This window comes from Dama dama, chromosome 16 (genome assembly GCF_033118175.1).
Source record: "Dama dama isolate Ldn47 chromosome 16, ASM3311817v1, whole genome shotgun sequence".
In the NCBI taxonomy this organism is placed as follows: domain Eukaryota; kingdom Metazoa; phylum Chordata; class Mammalia; order Artiodactyla; family Cervidae; genus Dama; species Dama dama.
This window is the reverse complement of record NC_083696.1, coordinates 12,860,338-12,882,928: the sequence shown is the minus strand read 5'-3', so window position 1 is coordinate 12,882,928 and position 22,591 is coordinate 12,860,338. Positions and strand designations below refer to the sequence as shown.

General features: G+C 44.0%; 1 protein-coding gene and 1 pseudogene across 4 annotated transcripts in view; one reads left to right on the top strand and one right to left on the bottom strand.

Moving 5' to 3' along the window:
• The window catches only part of PALM2AKAP2 (PALM2 and AKAP2 fusion), a 497,146-nt gene that overhangs the window by 145,095 nt on the left and 329,460 nt on the right, over positions 1-22,591 (top strand). The window lies entirely within an intron of this gene.
• LOC133071385 (ATP synthase subunit d, mitochondrial-like) lies at positions 17,103-17,744 on the bottom strand (annotated as a pseudogene).

Sequence of the window (22,591 nt, the reverse complement as noted above, 5' to 3'; positions counted from 1 at the left end):
TACAGCTTGAAACTAAGTCAAATGTAGGTATGTTTAGTCCTGTTGGGCAAATAAACGGGCAGCCTGCCAGAAGCCCATCGAGGACCATATGAAAAATGTTGTCTCAGGTTAGAATCAGTATTGCTACTTAGAGTCAGTATTGCTACTTAGAGTATTGCTACTTAGATCTGTTCCTTATCCAGCATGCTGGGTAAACCTCCCAGTTCTAAGAAATAACAACTGAAAACACTCCTTAAAAATGAAATTAACTTAGAGCGAAAGTTACCTTTTTGATGTACACTTCTCCGAATTTTGTAAGATGTAGATTTATGTAACTGCCAGCACACTCAGGATGCAGAACAGTCCATCAGCCCTCAGGACTCCCCCAGGAAGCACTGTTTTTAAAACTCTGTACACATTGTTGGAATGTAAGTAGTTCTCCTTGTCTCCACCTTGTTCCCTGACTTTAAGGCTTCTGAAAATCACTTAGAGGTTAGAGGGTTAACCAGAACAAGTTCTTGCTTTTCCCCAATAAATACCTTCTGCTCCAGCCTAGTTTGTTTTTTCTGCTCTAGTCTCTACTAGAGTTATCACATTTAGCAACTAAAATTATAGGATGCCCAATTATTGCATGGGACACACTTTTATACTAAAAAAATGATTTGTTTGAATTCAGATTTAACTGGGCATCCTGTATGTTATCTGGCAAGCTCATCCCCTTCACATATAGGCTGCATTCACAACTGAGTTCAGAACCCACTGAAGAGTGGGTTCTCTCTTCCATGTGAATACTCAGTGAAAATACTCATTAAAATACTCAGTGGTTTTATTTGTTTCTCTTCCTTCTTTCATTTTTTAAAAATTTTTATTGGAGTAAAGTTGACTAACAATTGTGTTAGTTTCAGGTGTATAGCAAAATGATTCAGTTATACACGTACATGCATCTGATTTTCAAATTCTTTTCCCATTTGTGTTATTACAGAATATTGAGAGTTTCCTGTGCTATACAGTAGATGCTTGTTGATTATCTAAATATAGCAATGTGTGTATGTCAATCCCAAACTCCCAATCTATCGATACTCATTGATTTTATGTAGTAGTACATAAAAATCTCTCTTTATGAGAAGATAGGGCATGTATTAGAAGGTTAAGGGGATCTCGTCAATACATTCATGTGTTTTGAACCCACTAGACATGTCCTTTCTGGAGAATCAGAAAGGGATTAGTGTGTGTTGGAGGACAGAGGACAACTGGATTTCAGAAATTAGGACATTTCCCAGCCTTCTTCCAACCCCCTCCCCTAGCCCAACCTTTGAATAACATAAAACTGTGAAGACTAAACAAAGAGATTGTTCACACTGGGTGATTTTGAAAATAATCACTGGAATGCCAGCCTTCAGCAGCCGGTACGTCTTACACTGCGTTGAGCAAGATGTGGCCTTGTGTGTGTCTTCTGTGAGTCATGCAGTGCTCACAATCAGCTCGTTCCCAGCCTGGGTGTTTTCGTTGAGAATGCTGTGATGGTTGATTGGTCTCTCTTGTTTGTTTGCTTTTTCATTTATCAATTTTACTAGTGTGATTTCAGGATCACAGTGAGACAAGAAGGAAAATCAATTTTATAGAGTACCTTCAGAATGAAGAATGAATGTAAATTCCCATTTTCTGTCTAGACCAAGGTGTCAATAAACAGCAGTCTGTGGGTCAGATCTGGCCCGCAGTCTCTCTTCATAAGGCCTGTGAGCAATATGTGGTTATTACATGTGTAAATGGAAATTTTTTTAAAAAAATATTTCATGACATGAAAATCATATGAAGTTTAGATTTCCATATCCACACATAAAGTTTGATCAGAACATACTCCTTACCATTCATTTGCACATGGTCTATGGCTAATTTCAGACTACAACAGCAGAAGTGAGTAATTCCAACAGAGACCATATGGCCTGCAAAGCCTAAAATATTTACTTTCTGACCTTCATGGGAAAACTTGGGCTGACTCCTGCTCTAAACTCCATATCTTCTGTGGTTGTGTTTGCCTTTAAGGTCCTAGGAATCTTTTTTTCTATTTTTTTCCCAAACTTTAAACTTTTTTATTTTGTCTTAGAGTATAGCCGATTAACAATGTTGTAGTAGTTTAGGCGAACAGCAAAGGGGCTCAGCCATACATATATATGCATCCATTCTCCCCCAAACTCCGCTCTCGTCCAGGCTGGCACATAACATTGAGTAGAGTTCCATGCACTGTACGGTAGATCCTTGTTGGTTATCCATTTGGAATAGGGCAGTGTTTACATGACCTTCTCAAACTCTCTAACTATCCCTTCCCCCTGGCAGCCGTAAGTTCATTTTGTAAGTCTGTGAGTCTCTTCCTGTTCTGTAAGTTCATTTGTATCTTTTTCGATTTCACATATAAGGGATGTCATACAATATTTCTCCTTCTCTGCCTGACTGACTTCACTCAATACGACACCGTCTAGGTCCACCCATGCTGTGGTACATGGCATCATTTCATTCTTTTTAGTGGCAGAGTGATATTCCATTGTATAGGTGCACCACATCGTCTGTAGCCACTCCTCTGTTAATGGGCATTTAGGTTGCTTCCATGTCTTGGCTGTTGTAAACAGTGCTGCAATGCACATAGGGGTGCATGTATCCTTCCGGATCATTTTTCTCCAGATATGTGCCCAGGAGTGGGATTGCAGGGTCATATCGTGGCTCTATTTTTAGCCTTTTAAGGAACCTCCATACTGTTCTTCACAGTGGCTGTACCAATTTACATTCCTACCAACATGGTAGGAGGATTCCCTTCTCCCCACCCCCTCTCCAGCATTTGTTGTTTGTGGATTTTTTGATGATAGACATTTTGACTGGTGTGAGGTGATGGATCATTGTAGTTTTGATTTGCATTTCTCTAATAACTAGTGATATTGAACATCTTTTTGTGTGCCTCTCAGCCATCTATATGTCCTCTTTGGAGAAATGTCTATTTAGGTCTTCTGCCCATTTGTTGATTGGGTTGTTTGTTTTGATGTTGATAGGTGTCATAAGACATTTGTAAATTTTGGAGATTAATCCCTTATCTGTCACATCAGTTGCAAATATTTTCTCCCAACCTGTGGATTGTCTTTTTGTTTTGTTTATTGTTTCCTTTGCTGTGCAAAAGCTTTTGAGTTTAAGTAGATCCCATTTGTTTGCTTCTGTTTTTATTTCCATTATTCTGGGAGATGGATTAAAAAAGATGTTGTTGTGACTTATGTCAGAGAGTTCTGCCTATGAAGGTTCTAGGAATCTTTTGGCTGAAGATGTGACTATTATCTGGTTGCTGACGGTTCAGAACAGTAAAGCTCCTAGACATATATCTGGAGAAAACTCTAATTCGAAAAGATATACACACCTCAGTGTTCATAGCAGCACTATTTAGTGGCCAAGACATGGGCTTCCCAGGTGGTACCAGTGGTAAAGAACCCACCTGCCTGTGCAGGAGACATAAGAGATGCAGGTTCGATCCCTGGGTCGGGAAGATCCCCTGGAGGAGGGCATGGCAACCCACTCCAGTATTCTTGCCTGGAGAATCCCATGGACAGAGGAGCCTGGCGGGCTACAGTCTATGGGGTCTCCATGAGTTGGACATGATTAAAGTAACTTAGCACAGAATAGCATAAAAAAGAATAAAATAATGCCATTTGTAACAATATGGATGGAACTAGAGATTATTATATTTAAAAAAATTGAAGTAAATTCAGCAAGACAAATATCACTAATGTATGGAATCTAAAAAATATGACACAAATGAACTTATTTACAAAAGCAAAATAGACTCACAGACATAGAAAACAAACACAGTTACCAAAGGAGAGAGTGGGGTTGAAGGGAAGGATAAATTAGATTTAGAAGTGAAAGTGAAGTCGCTCAGTCGTGCCCGACTTTTTGCGACCCCGTGTATTGTAGCCCACCAGGCTCCTCTCTCCATGGGATTCTCCAGGCAAGAATACTGGAGTGGGTTGCCATTTCCTTCAGTTTAACATATAAACACTGTAATATATAAAATGGATAAACAACAAAGGCCTACTGTATAGTATAAGGAACTATATTCAATATCTTGTGATAACCTATAAGGAAAAAGAATATATACTGAAGTTAAACATTTTAGATATATATATATAGATAGATAGATAGATAGATCTCGCTATGCACCAGACTTGAAACTAACAGCATTGTAAATCAATTTCAATAAAATCAATTTCAATAAAATTTCAAATAAATCAATTTCAATAAAATTTTTTTAAACAAAGAAGGCAGAGTGAATGAGAATGAAAAGCAGTAGAACATAGATACCCTTTTCACTCTCTTCTGGGCTACTATGATGAGAGGCTTATAGTTAGTGAAATGCTCACATGATGAGTTTTGCTTGTCTAGAGTTTCCTTGTTATATCCTCACTCTCTAGCCAACTATGTGTTTTCTTTCAAAAACCAGGAAACCTGATCTCTTAGAGGTATCAGTTTGGCCCGTCTAAAAATAAATGATTACATTTAAAGCCATTTTTTTCCATTGACAGGAGTTAAGAGGGTAGCGGAAAAGCCCTGGTGATTCTTCATGTCATTTTTATTTCTCGCCAGAAATTGCCAGGAGCCTCGTGCTGTGCTCCCCAGGGGATTATAAGGGTGCAGTGTCAGAATGGGAGGCAGAGAACATGCTCACCACATTCCCTGAGTCAGAGCAGGAAGCCAGTGGAAAGTGGCTTCTGACCCACTGCCCTGTCGTTCATTAGCCCTTGGCTGAGGGTCAGTTACCTTATGGAAGCCATAGGGCAAATGGCTTCATTTGCAAATAAAGTGACCAGTGGGGGTCAAAGCTGCCTTTGGCCTGTGGCAGCAGACTCCACTTTGACCTCCCTGAACCGTCGACTGTTTCCTTTCTGCCCCCCTTCCCTTTTTTCTCCAAAAGGGCCAGCTGCAATTTTGAGTCTTGTCTGCCTGGAAATTTCCAAAGGGACTTTGGTGACTTAGTAAATATTTTCAAATTGCCCAAGGTTTGGAGAGAGCAGAGCCACAATTGTGAAATCAGATTTAGAAAGGGATCACTGCCATACTTGGACCGGCCGTGTGAGCGTTGGGGGGATGGGGGCGGAGCAGGCCGTGGTGTGGACACTTGTGGGTCCTTCTTCGACCAGCGGGTAGCTTTTGCTTTTCTGGTCAGACATATGCCAGACCCTGAAATTCTCTTTCTGGATAACTTCTGAGCAGCTGCTGGGAGAATAGGAAGCCAAGCATGGGGCTAGTGTAAGGTTTCCTTGACTGTGGCACTATAGACAGCTTGGTCCAGATAATTCTTTACTGTGGGACCAGGGGCTGTCCTGTACATTGTATGATGTCTAGCGGTCTCCCTGCTCTCTAGCCAGTAAATTCCAGTAGCATTGCCCATGCCCCAGCATGACAATCAAAAGTATCCCCAGACATTGCTACATGTTCCCTGGAGGACAAAATAAGCCCTTTGAGAACCACCGATGTAGTATAATGTAAGGGTTATCTGACCAAATGTAGTTCCCATACTTTCAGCATTAGAGATTCATTGCTTTAAGTCTTCCCTCTCACCCTGCGGGATTCATTCCTTGAAGCCTTGGAGGCTTTTATAGTTTCCATAATCACCCATGAAAATGCAAGCTTCTCACAAAGGGTAAAGCCCTGAGCCTGAGAGGGCAAATGGTTTTCATCCCATGTCAACTCTGGTTGTCTTGGGAAGATGCCTGAGGCTGCAGGTGGGCTTGGGGAAAGAACAACATTATAGACGAGAGTTGTCTTTGATGTACTTAATGTCCAGAGGATAAGGACATCCTTGCCTACCCTTTGCGCATAAGAAGCCTTCTTATCTGGTGTCTCTGCAGAGATGTATCAGTCAGACCCTCTAATGGGGTGGTCACTGCTCCCAGGGGCACCATTCACACATGCTCGCTGTGGCTTCGTGTTTGTTAGGGCAGTTTTCTAGTAGGTGCCAGAAAGGAAGAGGTATCACTTCTAGATCCCGCAGAGCTGCTGTATGGACTGGCAGAGGTGCTGTAATTGGCTTGATGGGAATAAGCAGCAGGAAGCATAAGGAGGAGGGGAAAGAGGGTAATTCCCATCTCTTTCCTTTCATTTCATTGTAAGCTCCTGGAGGACAAGGACAATGTCAGTGTCATCACAGTACGTTGCTGCCTTCATGATACATTTTACATAGCACCAAAGCCACTTTCAGTTCAGTTCAGTTGCTCAGTCGTGTCCAACTCTTTGAGACCCCGTGGACTGCAGCATGCCAGGCCTCCCTGTCCATCACCAACTCCCAGAGTTTACTCAAACTCATGTCCATTGAGTCGGTGATGCCATCCAACCATCTCATCCTCTATCATCCCCTTCTCCTCCTGCCTTCAATCTTTCCCAGCATCAGGGTCTTTCCAAATGAGTCAACTCTTTGCATCAGGTGGGCAAAGTATTGGAGTTTCAGCTTCAACATCAGTCCTTCCAGTGAACACCGAGGAGTGATCTCCTTTAGGATGGACTGGTTGGATCTCTTTGCAGTCCAAGGGACTCCCAAGAGTCTTCTCTAACACCAAAGTTCAAAAGCATCAGTTCTTCAGTGCTCAGCTTTCTTTATAGTACAACTCTCACATCCATACATGACTACTGGAAAAACCATAGCTTTGACTAGACAGACCTTTGCTGACAAAGTAATGTCTCTGCTTTTTAATAAGCTGTCTAGGTTGGTCATAACTTTTCTTCCAAGGAGTAAGCGTCTTTTAATTTCATGGCTGCAGTCACCATCTGCAGTGATTTTGGAGCCCCCCAAAATAAAGTCTGTCACTGCTTCCATTGTTTCCTCATCTATTTGCCATGAAGCGATGGGACCAGATGCCATGATCTTAGTTTTCTGAACTCTGAGCTTTAAGCCAACTTTTTCACTCTCCTCTTTCACTTTCATCGAGAGACTTTTTAGTTCTTCTTTGCTTTCTGCCATAAGGGTGGTATCATCTGCATATCTGAGGTTATTGATATTTTAGTAACCTTAAAGCAGGATTCTTAAGTTGTTTTATGTTTCAGATTCCTTCCCAGGCTTGTGGACTCAGAATAATGCTTCAGTGCACAAGATAAAATACATAGGATTAAAAAGATGACCAATTATATTGAAATACAGGCAGGTCAATATTAGAAAATTGTGATAGGTAACATCTATGCTTCTATATTTGGAGAAGGGAAAGGCAACCCATTCCACTATGCTTCCCTGGAAAATTCCATGGATGGAGGAGCCTAGCCGGTTACAGTCTTTGAAGTCACACAGAGTCAGACATGACTGACCACACAACACATGCTTCTATATTATTGTATTAAATAAAATCTAGTGGCAATTCCAGTAGTCATGTATGGATGTGAGAATTGGACTATAAAGAAAGCTGATCACTGAAGAATTGATGCTTTTGAATTGTGGTGTTAGAGAAGACTCTTGAGAGTCCTGTGGAGTGCAAGGAGATCCAACCAGTCCATCCTAAAGGAAATCAGTCCTGAATATTCATTGGAGAGACTGATGTTGAAGCTGAAACTCCAATACTTTGGTCATCTGATGCAAAGAACTGACTCATTTGAAAAGACCCTGATGCTGGGAAAGATTGAAGGCAGGAGGAGAAGGGGATGACAGAGCATGAGATGGTTGGATGGCATCACCGACTCAATGGACATGAGTTTGGGTAAACTCCAGGAGTTGGTGATAAACAGGGAGGCCTGGCATGCTGCAGTCCACGGGGTCTCAAAGAGTTGGACATGACTGAGCAACTGAACTGAATAATACATACTCTGATTTCTAATTATTGATGAACATAAGTGATATTCATCTCCCACAACTATAATGTGATATGAGAATACCTCCAATTGCTACTTATGACAAAGTCATAGGTACTGAAAATATTTCTGAGGCTTGTCCTTCTGTTTGTAACTGAAGGTGATGCAATATTTCAGCTATAATAGCCTTTAAATGGCTGTTGTGAGTTCTGGCTCATCCCCGGACTCCTTGAATTCTTTTTATTTTTTAAATAAGGTATGACTGCTTATTTTTATTTTATTTATTTATTTATTTATTTATTTTGGTGGCGCCACATGGCATGCACGATTTTATTAACTAGTTCCCAAATCAGAGATTGAACCCTTGCCCCCTGCAGTGGAAGTACGGAGTCTTAACTGCTGGACAGTCAGAGAATTCCCCATGAATTTTTTCTTCGCCAAGTGTGTGCTTTAAAGCTCCCTCTCTGCCCTGGGGTAGAAAAAAGGCAACCCACTCCAGTATTCTTGCCTGGAAAATTTCATGGACAGAGGGCTGCCATCCATGGAGTCACAGAGTTGGACACACTTGAGCATACACACACACTGTTCCCTCACCTGATGCTACCCCAGCCACCTGCTTGAGGCTCTTCCCTAGCAAGTTTCTCCAGGTTCCTCCTTCTGCACAACATTCCATCTAAACTCTCCTAGCTGGGTTGTGTCTCGTCTTCTATCTAAGTTCAAAAGACAAGGAAGCATCCAGCCCTCACTTGGGGTTCCCAAGTTTAAGAGAGAGAAGCCATCACATCCTAGATACTCAGTAAGTGCTTGTTCAGATGAAACGGTCGCTTTACCAGCTTCCCCCCTTTAATCTGGGGCACAACAGGATGCTTGGGCTGTGTTGCCCTCACCAAAATTGCACAACTTAAAAGCTGAGAATTATGTTTTCTTCAGTGACCTCACTGAGCGCTGTAGCTGGGAATGGCAGCCTGTCAGACAGCCCTGGGGGACTGTTCCAAAGAGGTGAGGGAAGAGGCAGGGTACACAGGAGCTTTTGCTGATGAAACAAGCATGTAGTGCAACAACAAAAGATGGCTATTCACACATACACAAAAAAATCCAGACATCTCAAGTTAAGGATTTTAGTGCTTTTCTATGTATGAGAAGACGCAAGAGTCTGGCTCATTGAAATTTCTTTTGATATGCATCTTAACTATCTAGGGCCAGTATCCTTTTTATTCTCCTTCTTGAATTCCTCTCAGGGTGCACATCTGAGGTGTCTGCAGTTGCTGATGGCTTGATGGTGGACAGAAGCCTTGCTTACTGGAATGGCAGGCGACGTTTTTTCGATCCACAATAATATTTGAGCTCAGTCCCCTCTTAATGCCTGCCTTCCCCACAGAGAGCAGCTTTCGGTCTGGTTCATCCAATTCCTGGAGGTCTGCTGATCTCCCCTTGAGAAAAGAGAGGGCTGGACACCCACTGTGACCTTGAAAGCAATAGTGAGCAGCATCTTTGACCAACAGTGATCCCACTGCATGCAGGTACCCCAAGCAGCTGGGAACCAGGCATCCCCATCCCCATGGCATACCTTGCTGTGGACCATCATGGCAGGAGTCGGCCCATGAACCAGGAGCCTGGGTATTCAGGATGGCCACAAGGGAATTTCAAAATACATAAATAAAAGTGAGCCACTACTTGTTCGTTTCCTCTGACATTAAGGTCAGCAGGTTCCAGAATGTCCTGTGTGGGGTTGGTGCCTGTGTTTTTCACCCAGTGAACCCGTGGACATTCTAACAATTTGGACTACTGTGGCTTCTGAAGTTCTTTTTTCCCCTAGATTGTTATAAACAGTCCCTGTTAGTTTCTTAGGGCTGTCATAACCAAGTGCCACAGACTGGGTTGGTTTAAATGACAGAAGTGTCTGGTCTCCCAGTTTCGGAGGCTGGAATGCAAGATCAAGTATCTGCAGGCTAGGTTTCATCTGAGGGCTGTGAAGGCAGGGTCAGCTCCAGACCTTTCTCCTTGTTTTGACCCTGTCCCTGTCTTATCCCTTCACAAGCTCTTCTACATGTGCGAATGTCCACATTTCCCCTTTTCATAAGGATACCAATCATGCCGGATTAGGCCCTGCCATAATGACACAATTTTCATGACCTCTGTATGTGTGTGTGTGTGCTAAGTCGCTTCGGTCATGTCTGACTCTGCGACCCCAAGGACTATAGCCTGCCAGGCTCCACTGTCCATGGAACTCTCCAGGCAAGAGTCCTGGAGTGGGTTGCCATGCCCAACTCCTCCTGGGTCCCAGGGATCAAACCTGTGTCTCTTATGTCTCCTGCGTTGGCAGGTGGGTTCTTTACCACCAGCGGCACCTGGGAAGCCCGACACCTCTGTAAAGACCCTATTTATAAATAAGGTCGCATTCTGAGGTGCTAGGGCTGAGGGCTTCACTGTGTCTGTAGTGGAGGGATGTAATTCAACCCACACTAGGGTCTCTGCTTATTGTCAGGTGGAACTTGCATTTCACAGTGATGGCCACTCACATCCTAGTCTGCTTCTGGCTGTGGCAGTGGAAACCGTGTCCCAGGGGAAGTGGCCCAGGGACTCAAGAGTAGTGGGATGCCATTCACCATGAGTGACTCAAGCCTCTGCATTTTGTCACACTCCTGACTTCCTCCTAGCACCCAGGACCCCCAGGGTCCCCTAACCCTCTGTCTCCAGTGGAGGCCGTTTATGATCGAAGCCTCTAGTCAAGGCCAAGAACAGCATTTCACACTAAGATGTGATGAAGAAAGCTTAAATATTCCCTCCGCAAAAGCCAGTTAAGAACAGAGGGTAGAGCTTCAGACCACATCCCAGAACTCAGAAGATCAGCTCAAGAACTGTCAGGGCTGTTTCATTCAAGGCCCTGGATTGTCCCCTTCCTCGTCACCAAGAGTGACTGAAACATTCCTGGTGGATTCTTAGGTCTTTTGGCGTTTGCAGAATTCCCTCACTTTCCTGATCTTTTTGTGCGTCAAAGGACAGGACAGGTGTCATTTTCGACGTTTCGTTCCAGAGAAAACCAACTCGGCTCTGTAACTTGTCCAGGCTCATCCAGGGCTGTGTCCTGCACGTCTCTCTGCCTCCAGCACACCTACCCCGTGGCCCCCTCCACCTCTCCTCTGGGTCCCCATGGTGTGGTCCATGTGGCCTGTGTCCCATAGGTTCGCTCATTCCCTTGCTCTGCCCCAGGGCTCCATCCGGCCCCTCCTATCCTCCCTAAAAGGCCAAAAAGTAGCCTAGTCCTGGTGAGGGTGGCCAAGATGAGAACGGTCTTTGTTCCAAGTTCTAGGCCAAACGGGCAGCGTGGACAAAGGCTCAAGGCTGGTGATGGAGCAGAGCAGCAGGAGGAAATGACCAGGAGGTGGGTGTGGCTGGAGCGTGCCAGGAAGTGAGGCCACAAGGGCAGTGGGTGCTGGGTCACAGAAGGCCAGGTACGCCAGGCCTGGCGTGGTTGGTGGGGCCATGAAGACCCAGGGTTTATCAGAGATTGCTCTGGTGGCAGAATGGAGGCAAGGTGCTTGCCTGCTTGCCCAGTGTCCCATTGCTGTTGGAGCTGGTAAGTTGCTGAAGCCTTCTGAAGTGGCCTGTCTGTTTTGTGCAGGGGTCACCTTTAGTTCTTATTATCGCTCATGTCATTCTCTATAGACGGAAACCCAGAAGAAGCATCTGAACCAACTTCAGCTGAAAGCCTGATTGTCCATGGAAGCCAATTTAGAGTTGGAGGCTATTTCTGGACACTGTGACATCCTGTTCAACTTTCAGAGGAGCCTGGGAATAAAGGGGTGACTCAGTCTGTGAGCTTATTTTTAGGAAAAGCTGAGAATTCAGTCTAGAGCCACTCAGAGTCCTCCTTGCCTGACAGTGCAGAGGTGCTATTGGTGGAGAGGATGCTGAGCAGAAATGCTGTATTTATCATCAACTGTTACCCAGTGCCTCCTACACGCCAGCATGTGGTTTATTGATTTGAAAACAAGATGGGAATCAACGTAAACAAACCTTTGAGTCAGAGGAGCCTATTTTAGGGCATTTACTTTTGAGAACTGACTTTGGAGCTAAAGAATTAATATCATAAGTGCTTCTGTTTATTGGGCATTTAATATGTATTAATACAACATATTTTGCTTTGCAAACATTTAAAGGGAACTTTGATACTCTGTTAAAGGTATAGTGCTGTTAATAGGCATGGAAATGTTAACTCAAGGAGGTTAAATATTATTCTAGGCAAAGGTGACTGAGTTTGAATTTGACCTCAGATCTGGCTCCAAAGCCCATGCAAAGGATCACTCCAGGTCTGGCAAATAACTGCCTCTCTTTGGTCTTGTGGGTTCGATCCCAGGGTCGGGAAGATCCCCTAGAGAAAGGAATGGCTACCCACTCCAGTATTCTTGCCTGGACAGAGGAGCATGGTGGGCTTCAATCCATGGGGTTGCAAAGAATCGGACACAACTGAGTGACTGACTAACTGATCATGGGATTATTGCCAGTTCAGCTCAGATTTGGCCTCAGAATCCTTCTCAACACAGTACTCTCAGTAGAGTTACTGCGATCAACCTAGCAGCTTAGTACTTAAGATAAAGCCCATCTGTCATCTTAATTTTATCTTTGCTTTAGTTCAAAATGGAGACTTTAAGTCTGGAGAATCTGTTATTGTTGATTTCTGCAGCTCTATTTATAGCCTTTTATTTTCTAAACACTTGGAAGCAATAGAGCATTCACTACAGTTTCCTTTTACAGTCAGTGGAGACTCTGTATTCTTTCATAGGGGTTTCTGACTGCCTTGGAGGGAAGAATGACATTTGAGGACCCCAAGCCTTGATTAGACAATTGGCTTATGTGTGGGTGTCTGCAGTGGTGCCTGGGAGATGGAGAATGAGCCTTAAGAACTTAGGCCATTTATAGCAGTAAACCTTTTAAATAGCCCAGTCTGATTAATTGCAGCAGGGAGGTGAGGTGGGATGGGCAGATGTGGTAGGCAGCCTGAGACAGCAAGATGGTGGGACCAGCTCTGGGGAAACTTGCTGCTCTTTAGTTGTTCTGAGAAACGTCACCTCAGCTGGCAAACCTGTTGTCCTCAGAGTTGACCACTCATGGGAGCTTGAGGTCCCAATGGAGAGAAAATCTGAAAGTAAAGTGGAAGTTGCCCAGTCGTGTCCAACTCTTTGCGACCCCATGGACTGTGTAGCCCGCCAGGCTCCTCTGTCCGTGGAATTCTCCAGGCAAGAATCCTGGAGTGGATTGCCATTCCCTTCTCCAGAGGAAGTCCTTAAAAGCAAGCTCAGACAAGAGAAGGGGGGAGAGGATTCCCAGGATGGTGGCAAAGGGGGAACCTAGTACCCAGCCATAGAATGAGATAGCAATCCGTCCAGAAGGAATTTCTTTTTTTTTTTTTTTAACTCCTTTGCAATGTTGTGTTAGTTTCTGCTTGCAACAATATGAATCAGCTATAAGCCTACATATGTCCTCTCCCTGGAGCTTCCCTCTTCACCCCCCATCCCCCTCCTCCCCCCACCTCCCTCCCACTCCTCTGGGTCATCACTGAACACCCGGTTGAGCTCCCTGTGTGACACAGCAGTTCAGAACAAAGTTCTTGGTCAAGATAAAAAAACCAGAACATAGAGGAGGAATAGAGATGCATTGCTTAGAAACACGGAGGCTGCCATGATTTCTTCAAGATTCCAGATAATTGAACTGCAGTGGAGTTGAACAGTTGAAATGGATGAAAGGTAGCACATAGGGGATCATCAATGCAGAGTACATTCAATAAAATTAGAACCTTTTTGCTTTACCTTTTCAAAAAAGAAAAGACAAATCCAGCTCAGGTCAGCAGCCTCTAGAGCCTGTCGTCAGTCGGTGTGCAGGATTTCAGACATAGGCCTGGGCTTTAGGGCCGGGATTCCAGGCCCTAGGAATGAAATAGCTAAGGGCGTGATGAGATACATCTGAAATCTGGTTGTCAGAACTGAGGCGAGAGGTCGGGCAGAGGTGGAATCAAAATGCTGCTGCCCAGACTGATTGGTCCTGGCAGACAGTGCTCTCTCCCTGCTGATTTCATCCTGTTGAGCCTTATTTTCTGGGTGTGTATGTTATGCAAGCTTGGGGGACCCTTCAGATTATTTGGATCCAAGCCAGAAAGAGGGTTACCTTGGAGACGAATTTATTATTTCATCTCCTGAGATGCTGGTGAGTTGCCAAGCAGAGATCAGAGACCTGGAAGCTTTCACCAAGCTTTATGACAGACACAGCCCATCCAGTCCTCATCAGCCCAACAGCGTGATGCAGGTGTGTGTATCAGCTGCATGGGAAGGATGCAGAAGGGACAAAAGCAATTTAGTATCAACAGGAGGAGAAGGCACAGAGGCTTTAATCCCCCACCCCTCACCTTCCTGCTTCCTCCCGTAACAGACACAGTGCAGAGAGGAGATGGAGACAGCGGCTTGGAAATAGTGTCTGCGTTTGATTGGTATGTGCACCTTGAGAATTAAAAAGTAGATGAGATTAATGCATGTCTAAATGAAGACACTCGCCAAACATACACTCCTTAGAGCTTGGGAGCCCTATGGCTGTGTCCCAGACCAGACTCATAGAGTCCAAAGAAAATCAAAGACTGTCATATAATTTAACTGTCTGGCCACCTTCGAAGCCACACTTTTTTCTAGGTGGCTCCAGAAAAGGCCAACTCCCAGCCCAGCTCCGACAGCTGAATTAGATGGCTGAGTTGTGGCATTGCTGCTGCCAAAACTGCTTGGATGGTTCCCCCGGGGGGCTTAAGGATGCAATCAAGTTTCCTGGTTTGCCCTGAGCTAAGCAGAAAAATCTTCACCTGGCTAGTTGGTGTTATGTCCATGTCACCTCATCATTGGAGAAAATGCATTACAACCTCCTGCAATTTCTTTCATGAAATGGAGCATGGCATCAAGGAAATAAGATAGTCAGCATGGCATCACAGCAGGTCAGAAATAGTATCATCTACATATTTTGATTATATTTTAAAATTCAGTTTACACACAATAGGAACTCAGTTAATTAACTCCAAGCTGTAATCTCAGTCAGATTTGAATGGATCGGCATTTCAATAGCTTATTCCTTCAGAATAATATTAAGAAGCCCCAGAGCAGCCTGTCATTCTAGGGCTAAAATCATAAAACTTGGTTGTTTTCTCCTCGTTTTCAACAACCATTATTATTTATGCAATACTAATGAAATCAAGCAGTTAGTATGACTTTTTTGTAGTTGAGGTTAATTTGTCAATTTCCTGCCAGTCTTCCAATACCTCCAGCACACATTTTCCTGGTTAGTTGACAAATCTAATGATGGTATCGCCGAGTGGACTGGCAAAGTTTACTTCTGTGGATCTTTTCCCAAATCATAACTGGTTGATCTTTTTTCCTTTGAGTTTTCCAGGACAAAGGAATTCTTATATTTAGTAACATCTTTTCATTCTAAACAAAATGTGCAATGTGCAAAAAAGTGAAAAGAATGAAATCATTTAAAAGTGCCTGGCCTGGGGCCTGACACTAAATAAATATTTTAACATTCTAAAAGGAAAAACAATGCCCTTGATTTCAACACCAAAGAAATTTGGGGGATTTTCTTGGCATCGATTTTATGTAGGTGTGATCAGACTCCATATGTATTTTACTTCAAGTTTTTCCTCATTTAACATTTACATGAACGTTTTCTTATGCTGTTATGAGATTTTCATAAATAGAATTTTAGTTGGTTACATAATCATTAGTAAGGAGTACATTTGGCTGTATCAGAGAGCCTGAGAAACAATAGCTTAAGTTTTCTTAGCTTCAAAGAGAAAATTGGGACAACTGAGGATGCTCTTGGGGTAAGGAGACTGCTCATTGAAGGCAGAAGGAGCTTTTCTTTTTTTGCACTATGTAATTATTATTTTTTTAATTATTATTTATTTATTTATTTATTTTTTCCAGTGGGTTTTGTCATACATTGATATGAATCAGCCATGGATTTACATGTATTCCCAATCCCGATCCCCCCTCCCACCTGCCTCTCCACCCGATTCCTCTGGGTCTTCCCAGTGCACCAGGCCGGAGCACTTGTCTCATGCATCCCACCGGGGCTGGTGATCTGTTTCACCATAGATAGTATACATGCTGTTCTTTTGAAATATCCCACCCTCGCATTCTCCCACAGAGTTCAAAAGTCTGTTCTGTATTTCTGTGTCTCTTTTTCTGTTTTGCATAAAGGGTTGTCGTTACCATCTTTCTAAATTCCATATATATGTGTTAGTATGCTGTAATGTTCTTTATCTTTCTGGCTCACTTCACTCTGTATAATGGGCTCCAGCTTCATCCATCTCATTAGGACTGGTTCAAATGAATTCTTTTTAATGGCTGAGTAATATTCCATGGTGTATATGTACCACAGCTTCCTTATCCATTCATCTGCTGATGGGCATCTAGGTTGCTTCCATGTCCTGGCTATTATAAACCGTGCTGCGATGAACATTGGGGTGCACGTGTCTCTTTCAGATCTGGTTTCCTCAGTGTGTATGCCCAGAAGTGGGATTGCTGGGTCATATGGCAGTTCTATTTCCAGTTTTTTAAGAAATCTCCACACTGTTTTCCATAGCGGCTGTACTAGTTTGCATTCCCACCAACAGTGTAAGAGGGTTCCCTTTTCTCCACACCCTCTCCAGCATTTATTGCTTGTAGACTTTTGGATAGCAGCCATCCTGACTGGCGTGTAATGGTACCTCATTGTGGTTTTGATTTGCATTTCTCTAATAATGAGTGATGTTGAGCATCTTTTCATGTGTTTGTTAGCCATCTGTATGTCTTCTTTGGAGAAATGTCTGTTTAGTTCTTTGGCCCATTTTTTGATTGGGTCATTTATTTTTCTGGAATTGAGCTGCAGGAGTTGCTTGTATATTTTTGAGATTAATCCTTTGTCTGTTTCTTCATTTGCGATTATTTTCTCCCAATCTGAGGGCTGTCTTTTCACCTTACTTATAGTTTCCTTTGTAGTGCAAAAGCTTTTAAGTTTCATTAGGTCCCATTTGTTTAGTTTTGCTTTTATTTCCAATATTCTGGGAGGTGGGTCATAGAGGATCTTGCTGTGATTTATGTAGGAGAGTGTTTTGCCTATGTTCTCCTCTAGGAGTTTTATAGTTTCTGGTCTTACATTTAGATCTTTAATCCATTTTGAGTTTATTTTTGTGTATGGTGTTAGAAAGTGTTCTGGTTTCATTCTTTTACAAGTGGTTGACCAGTTTTCCCAGCACCACTTGTTAAAGAGGTTGTCTTTTTTCCATTGTATATCCTTGCCTCCTTTGTCAAAGATAAGGTGTCCATAGGTTCGTGAATTTATCTCTGGGCTTTCTATTCTATTCCATTGATCTATATTTCTGTCTTTGTTGCACTATGTAATTATTTTTAATGTCTAGAGTTTATAATCTGAGGACCAGAACTTTCTCCCATACCCAAATTTATAAATTCTCAAATGGCTTATGAGGCCAGTACAGATACTTCTTCCTGTCTAATTTGGTTTCTGGGAAGACTTCATTCAAGTCCTCAATGGTTATCTGATCATGTGGAATTATGTTCCTCATCTTCTCCAGCTCTTTCGCATATTCCTAAATCCTGGTCTTTGAGAGAGACAAAAACTCAGCATAATTTTTCCTATCTTCTTTTTCTTCAGGATCCGCCTTGGCAGTATAATTTATCCTCCAGCATAGGAACTTTCAGGGCATTAAACTTCTTCTCAGAGTCACCCACCAAGCCAGGCTTTGCCACGCTGACCATGTAGGAAACCCAGTTGATGGCAGGTAGCTTCTCAGGCAGAGTAACCAACCTAGAGTTGAGGGACTCGTTCCAGGATTTCAGGGAGTTAGCAAAGGCCTTCTGGTTTCAGTGGATGGTCTCCCCAGAAGCTACCCAGTCAATGGCTTTTAGAGCAAGTTTCCATCCAGACATCTTGAGATCCTTCACTGACCCCGGCGGCCCACAGTCCACAGCAGCTCAGGAGGAGATCCTGATGCTCTGCTATCCTTAGGGAAGGCTGCCATGTACCAGGCCTGAGCCTTCCCAGAGAGAAGGAAGCTATGGTTTGGGGAGACTTGAGTCACATGATCACCCTCACTCAAAAAAGTCTGGGAAGGCAAGTTGATACCTTTCCAGCCTCTCTGGTGAAAATAGGCAGGTGTCTTAGAATGAAGTGGTCAGAATTCCAATTACCATGTCAAAGGACCATGGATTTCTTTTTTCCAAATTCCAGTTTGATTGCTGCCTGGCAAGTGGCAGGATTTAAAGGGCTGTGCTCCATTTATGACCTCCTGACTTGGTGCTGGAAACACAGATGTACAACCAAGCAGTCGTGAAAGTTGCATCAAAACCAGTGGATATCAGTTTCAGGGAGGCAGCTGTCAATACAAGATAAAGAAAAATTCCTCAGCGTTTAGAGCTGGCCCTGTTTGAAATTAACTCCTCTATGGGATAATGAGCAATCTGCCCCAGGATGCAGAGACTGGACAGATAACTTGGTATGTAGGTAGAAGAGGCACCTTATGGATCCGGTGAAGTGGACCAGGTGACCTCTACCATCGATATACATCTCCATGTTTTAAAAATTAGGGTATATTTGCTAAAGTACTTCCCCAAGCACCTAGGGTATTGGCTGTGTGGTAGAGCCTTGTTCCCACGTTGCTTGTTAGTTACCTGAAATGTAGCTGGTAGAGTGATTGCCAGACACGGTGGATTCACGCTCCAGGCTCCAGTGCCGTAGGAAAGCCCTGTCTTAGGCTTCCAAGCCATTGCCGGGCTTATAAAGCAGCCCCATCCAAAGTTACACATGTCTTTTTCCTCACTGCCTATTAACACGACACTATTATTTTTCCAGAGGCTGTGAATTTCCCCTTTTGTGCCAACAAAAGATGCATGTTCCTCATGGGAAGGATGGTGTGGACTCTGACATAACTCAGTTGTAAAACAAGGAGAATCGTGAAAACCATTGACCCTTTGATTTATGTGTAAAATGGACTTGCTAAAATGGAAAGTTTCATTCATTAAACTCATTTTCTGTGAGCTTAAAGCTATAAAGGAAGTGTGATCGATAAACTAGTGAGTCTAAGCTTATGTAACTCAGGCAGCATGGGTTTGTTTTTTTTTTACATAACAGAATTCTTCATTTTATTTTATTTCTGGCTGCGCTGGGTCTTTGTTGCTACATGTGGGCTTTCTCTAGTTGGAGCAAGCCAGGGACTAGGCTTCATTGTGCTGCCTGGGCTTCTCATTGCAGGGGCTTCTCGTGTTGCAGAGCATGGGCTCTAGGTCCGTGGGCTTCACCAGTTGTGGTGCACAGGCTTGGTTGCTCCAGGGCATGTGGGATCTTCCCAGACCAGGGATCGAACCCCTGTCTCCTGCATTGGCAGGTAGATTCTTAACCACTGGATCACTAGGGAAGTCCAGGATGGCTTTCACTTTAGGTGAAATGAGGATCCATTGGAGGATTTGAGCATCATCTGACCTATTTTTTTTTTTTTTTTAAGGATCACTTTAGCTGTGGTGCTAAGACTAGATGTAAAGATCAGATTAGTTACCAACGGGGAAGGGAGTTGGGAGGTGGACAAAATGAGTAAGTGGGTGATCAATGGGTACTTTCAAGAAGTTTTGCCGTAAAGGGCAAAAGAGAAAGGGAGAGGTAGATGAAGAGGAATTTGGGCTTTTAGACATGTTAGAGCATGTTTGGGTGCTGTTGAGAATGATCTGGAGGCTGGGGAAAGTTGCTGAGGCAGGAAAAGAGACAATTGCTGGAAGGGCATCCTCGAGTTGGGGAGTGAGGATGTCATCGACGGCACAGATGGAGAAGAGTCTTCTGAGAGTGATGGCAGAGCCTGTGGGACCAGCGAGGAGGCTGGAGCCCGTGAGGGAGGGTGTGGAGGAGGCTTTCTGACTGCTTCTGGTTTCTCAGTGAAACGGGAAGCAAGGTCAGCCACCGGCAGTGAGGAAGGGGGAAGAGGCATTGGAAGTTTGAGAAGATAGAAGGTGTAATATCATCCTCTGAGACAGTTCAAGGGTAATTAAACTAGGGAAACACAGATTTCTGGATACCCCTGAGGCCTCCCTACAATTTAAATTCATGAATCAAAAGCAAAACCAGACAACATGGTCCTATGTTTTCCTCCAGCATTTTCAGCTGAATATGTGCAGATACAGACAGGCAAAGTATTGGATTTCATCTGAGTTGGGTTTTTGAAAGACTGTGGTCATAGTTATTGATGGTGGAATCTAAAAGCTTCCCAAAGAGGGAAGTGAGGGCATGAGGTGGGGAAAGGGTGATAGGATCAAAACAACATAAAAAGAGTAGTATTGTATTTTATGAATTGGATTGTCTTTTATAAATTAAATCATATTTCCAATGCATGATGGAAAGTTAGCCATATTATGAAAAGTAAGTTTTCATATGTGAAACATCCTATATGATTAGGAATAATTATCTGCTGGTATTTCTGTTTACATTTTGGTTTTTTTGTGTGTGTATGTGTGTGTTACTTTTTTTTGTTTGTTTTTTTTAATCGGGGTATAGTTGCTTTACAAAGATGCTCAGCATCACTAGTTATTAGAGAAATGCAGATCAGAACTACAATGAGATATCACCTCGCACCAGTCCAAATGACCATCATCAAAAAATCTACAAACAATAAATGCTGGAGAGGGTATGGAGAAAAGGGAACCCTCCTGCACTGTTGGTGGGAATATAAACTGACACAGCCACCTTGGAGTATATTGTGTTTTCTTAAAGCAAGTGGCGGTATATCTGGAAGAAACTAGATATAAAGCTTTCTGGGAGCTCTAAGCGGAAGCCATGTGTGACATAGGGGTCACTGGCCCAGCCCCCAGGCTACATGTGAACATGCAGCTGGTGCCCCACTGGCCAACGAGCGGCCGTCTTGGTCCCATAACAGAGCTAGGGATCAATGATGGGTCTGGTCAGAGGCGCAGAGACTACTCACAGGGAGCTGACTCCAGGCAGCTGACTACCTGGAGCCAGGATCTGAGGAGCTGCTGAGAGCTGAGGACGGCGGGTGATGGGAACGCCCATCTGAAAAGGGAGCAGGGTGGAAGGCAGTGTAATAGAACCGCCAAGGAGGGGCAGCGGGGAATCCCAGCCATTCCTCCTGAGTTACCAAGCCTGGATTTGGAGGTGAGGGTTGTTGGTGGAATAACGAGACCACAGAGGTAGCTCAGAAGGAAGGGAGGAACCTGGTGGTGGGGGTTGGGGGGGGTGATTCTTAGCTTTGAACATCCTTCCCACCGTGGTCTGTGCTGGCCGAGACACTGGGTAGGACTGAGCCTGAGGATGGGGGCACCGATGATCTAGCTGCAGAACCTGGGAAAAGCAGGGGTGGAGGAAGCGAGGAGGGGTTGACGAGGAACAGCTGTTCTCTTCCCTCAGAGCAGATGGGAGGTTTCTGTACCAGCACACCATTTATATCATCCATGGCAAAATGCGTGTTTACTTCATCTGTGGCCCCATTGTCCATATTTAACAGAAGTCAGGGCCAGGTAAGGGGCTTCCCAGGTGTTGCTAGTGACAAAGAACCCGTGTGCCAATGCAGGAGATGAGGGTTAGATCTCTGGGTTGGGAAGACACCTTGGAGGAACATGGCAATCCACCCCAGTATTCTTGCCTGGAGAATCCCATAGACAGAGAAGCCTGGTGGTCCTACTGCTAGGACCTCAACGAGTCGGACATGACTCAAGCGACTTAGCATGCATGGTAAGACAGGGTAAAGGGAAACCATGGGTCGTTTTCTTGGCCTCACTGAGCTTATTCTTGCCTAGGGCAGGTATGTATGTGTTAAGTATCATGAAATGGGATGACTCTTCCTGGCATGAGTCTTGATTCTAATCCAGCAGTGTCATGGTCTTGTCATGAGATCCTCCCATGTTTGAGTCTTCTCATCCTCGATAAGGAGTTAGCATTACCTGGTCTCTCAGTAGCAGCAGATAAGAGATACGGAAGTGCTTTGAAAAGCGTGATGTAGACGCAGTTGGAAGGCTTCTGCAGTAGGTGGGGATACAGAAGCCCTAACCTTGCAAAATGAAGTGAGGTCAGCACAGATTAAGCAGACCAAATCAAATCTTTGATGGTTGAGTGATTTCTAAAAATGATTGCAGGTCGGCACAATTTAACAGGACTGCCCGGAGCAGCTGAAAACATTGTCCAGGACAGATCAGATAAAGCCAAGTTAGAAATTGGTTGTTGCTGTAAATCAGGCGGTAGGCTATCACTGACCTAGATTTTTCCCAGAAGTTTTCCCACAGGAAGTGAAAGAAAAACCACCCCATGGCTGCCAGGGCTTGATTTGTCAGGAGCTACACGAGGTCTACATGGCATTAAAAGATTGCCTATCTCTCAGCTTGCCCTCATGAATTGGGGCTCATTGAATTCAAAGCCAGTGAGATGTGTAAATCACATCTATAGAATAAAATGGCCAGATTTCAGCCCCAGTTGCCCGCGATCCATAACAGCCTCTGGTTGCATCGTCCTTCCCTTAGCTACTAAATGTTTGGCTTGTTGCTGAAACTGCTACTTTTTAATGCCTCAGGCTGTAAGGTCAGTATTTTCCTCACTTTCTGCCTCCCTTTAAGGAAGTAGGAATGAGAAATGGCATAAAGAGGGAGCTAGTTGTGGGCCCTGACCTGGAAGACCCAGAGAGCTAGTCCTGAAACCAAGAACTGGCTGGCTTTTCTCTCTCTGCATCAGAGAGTATGGAGCCAATCCGAGGGACCCAGGGATGTGGGAGCTATTCCAGAGCATC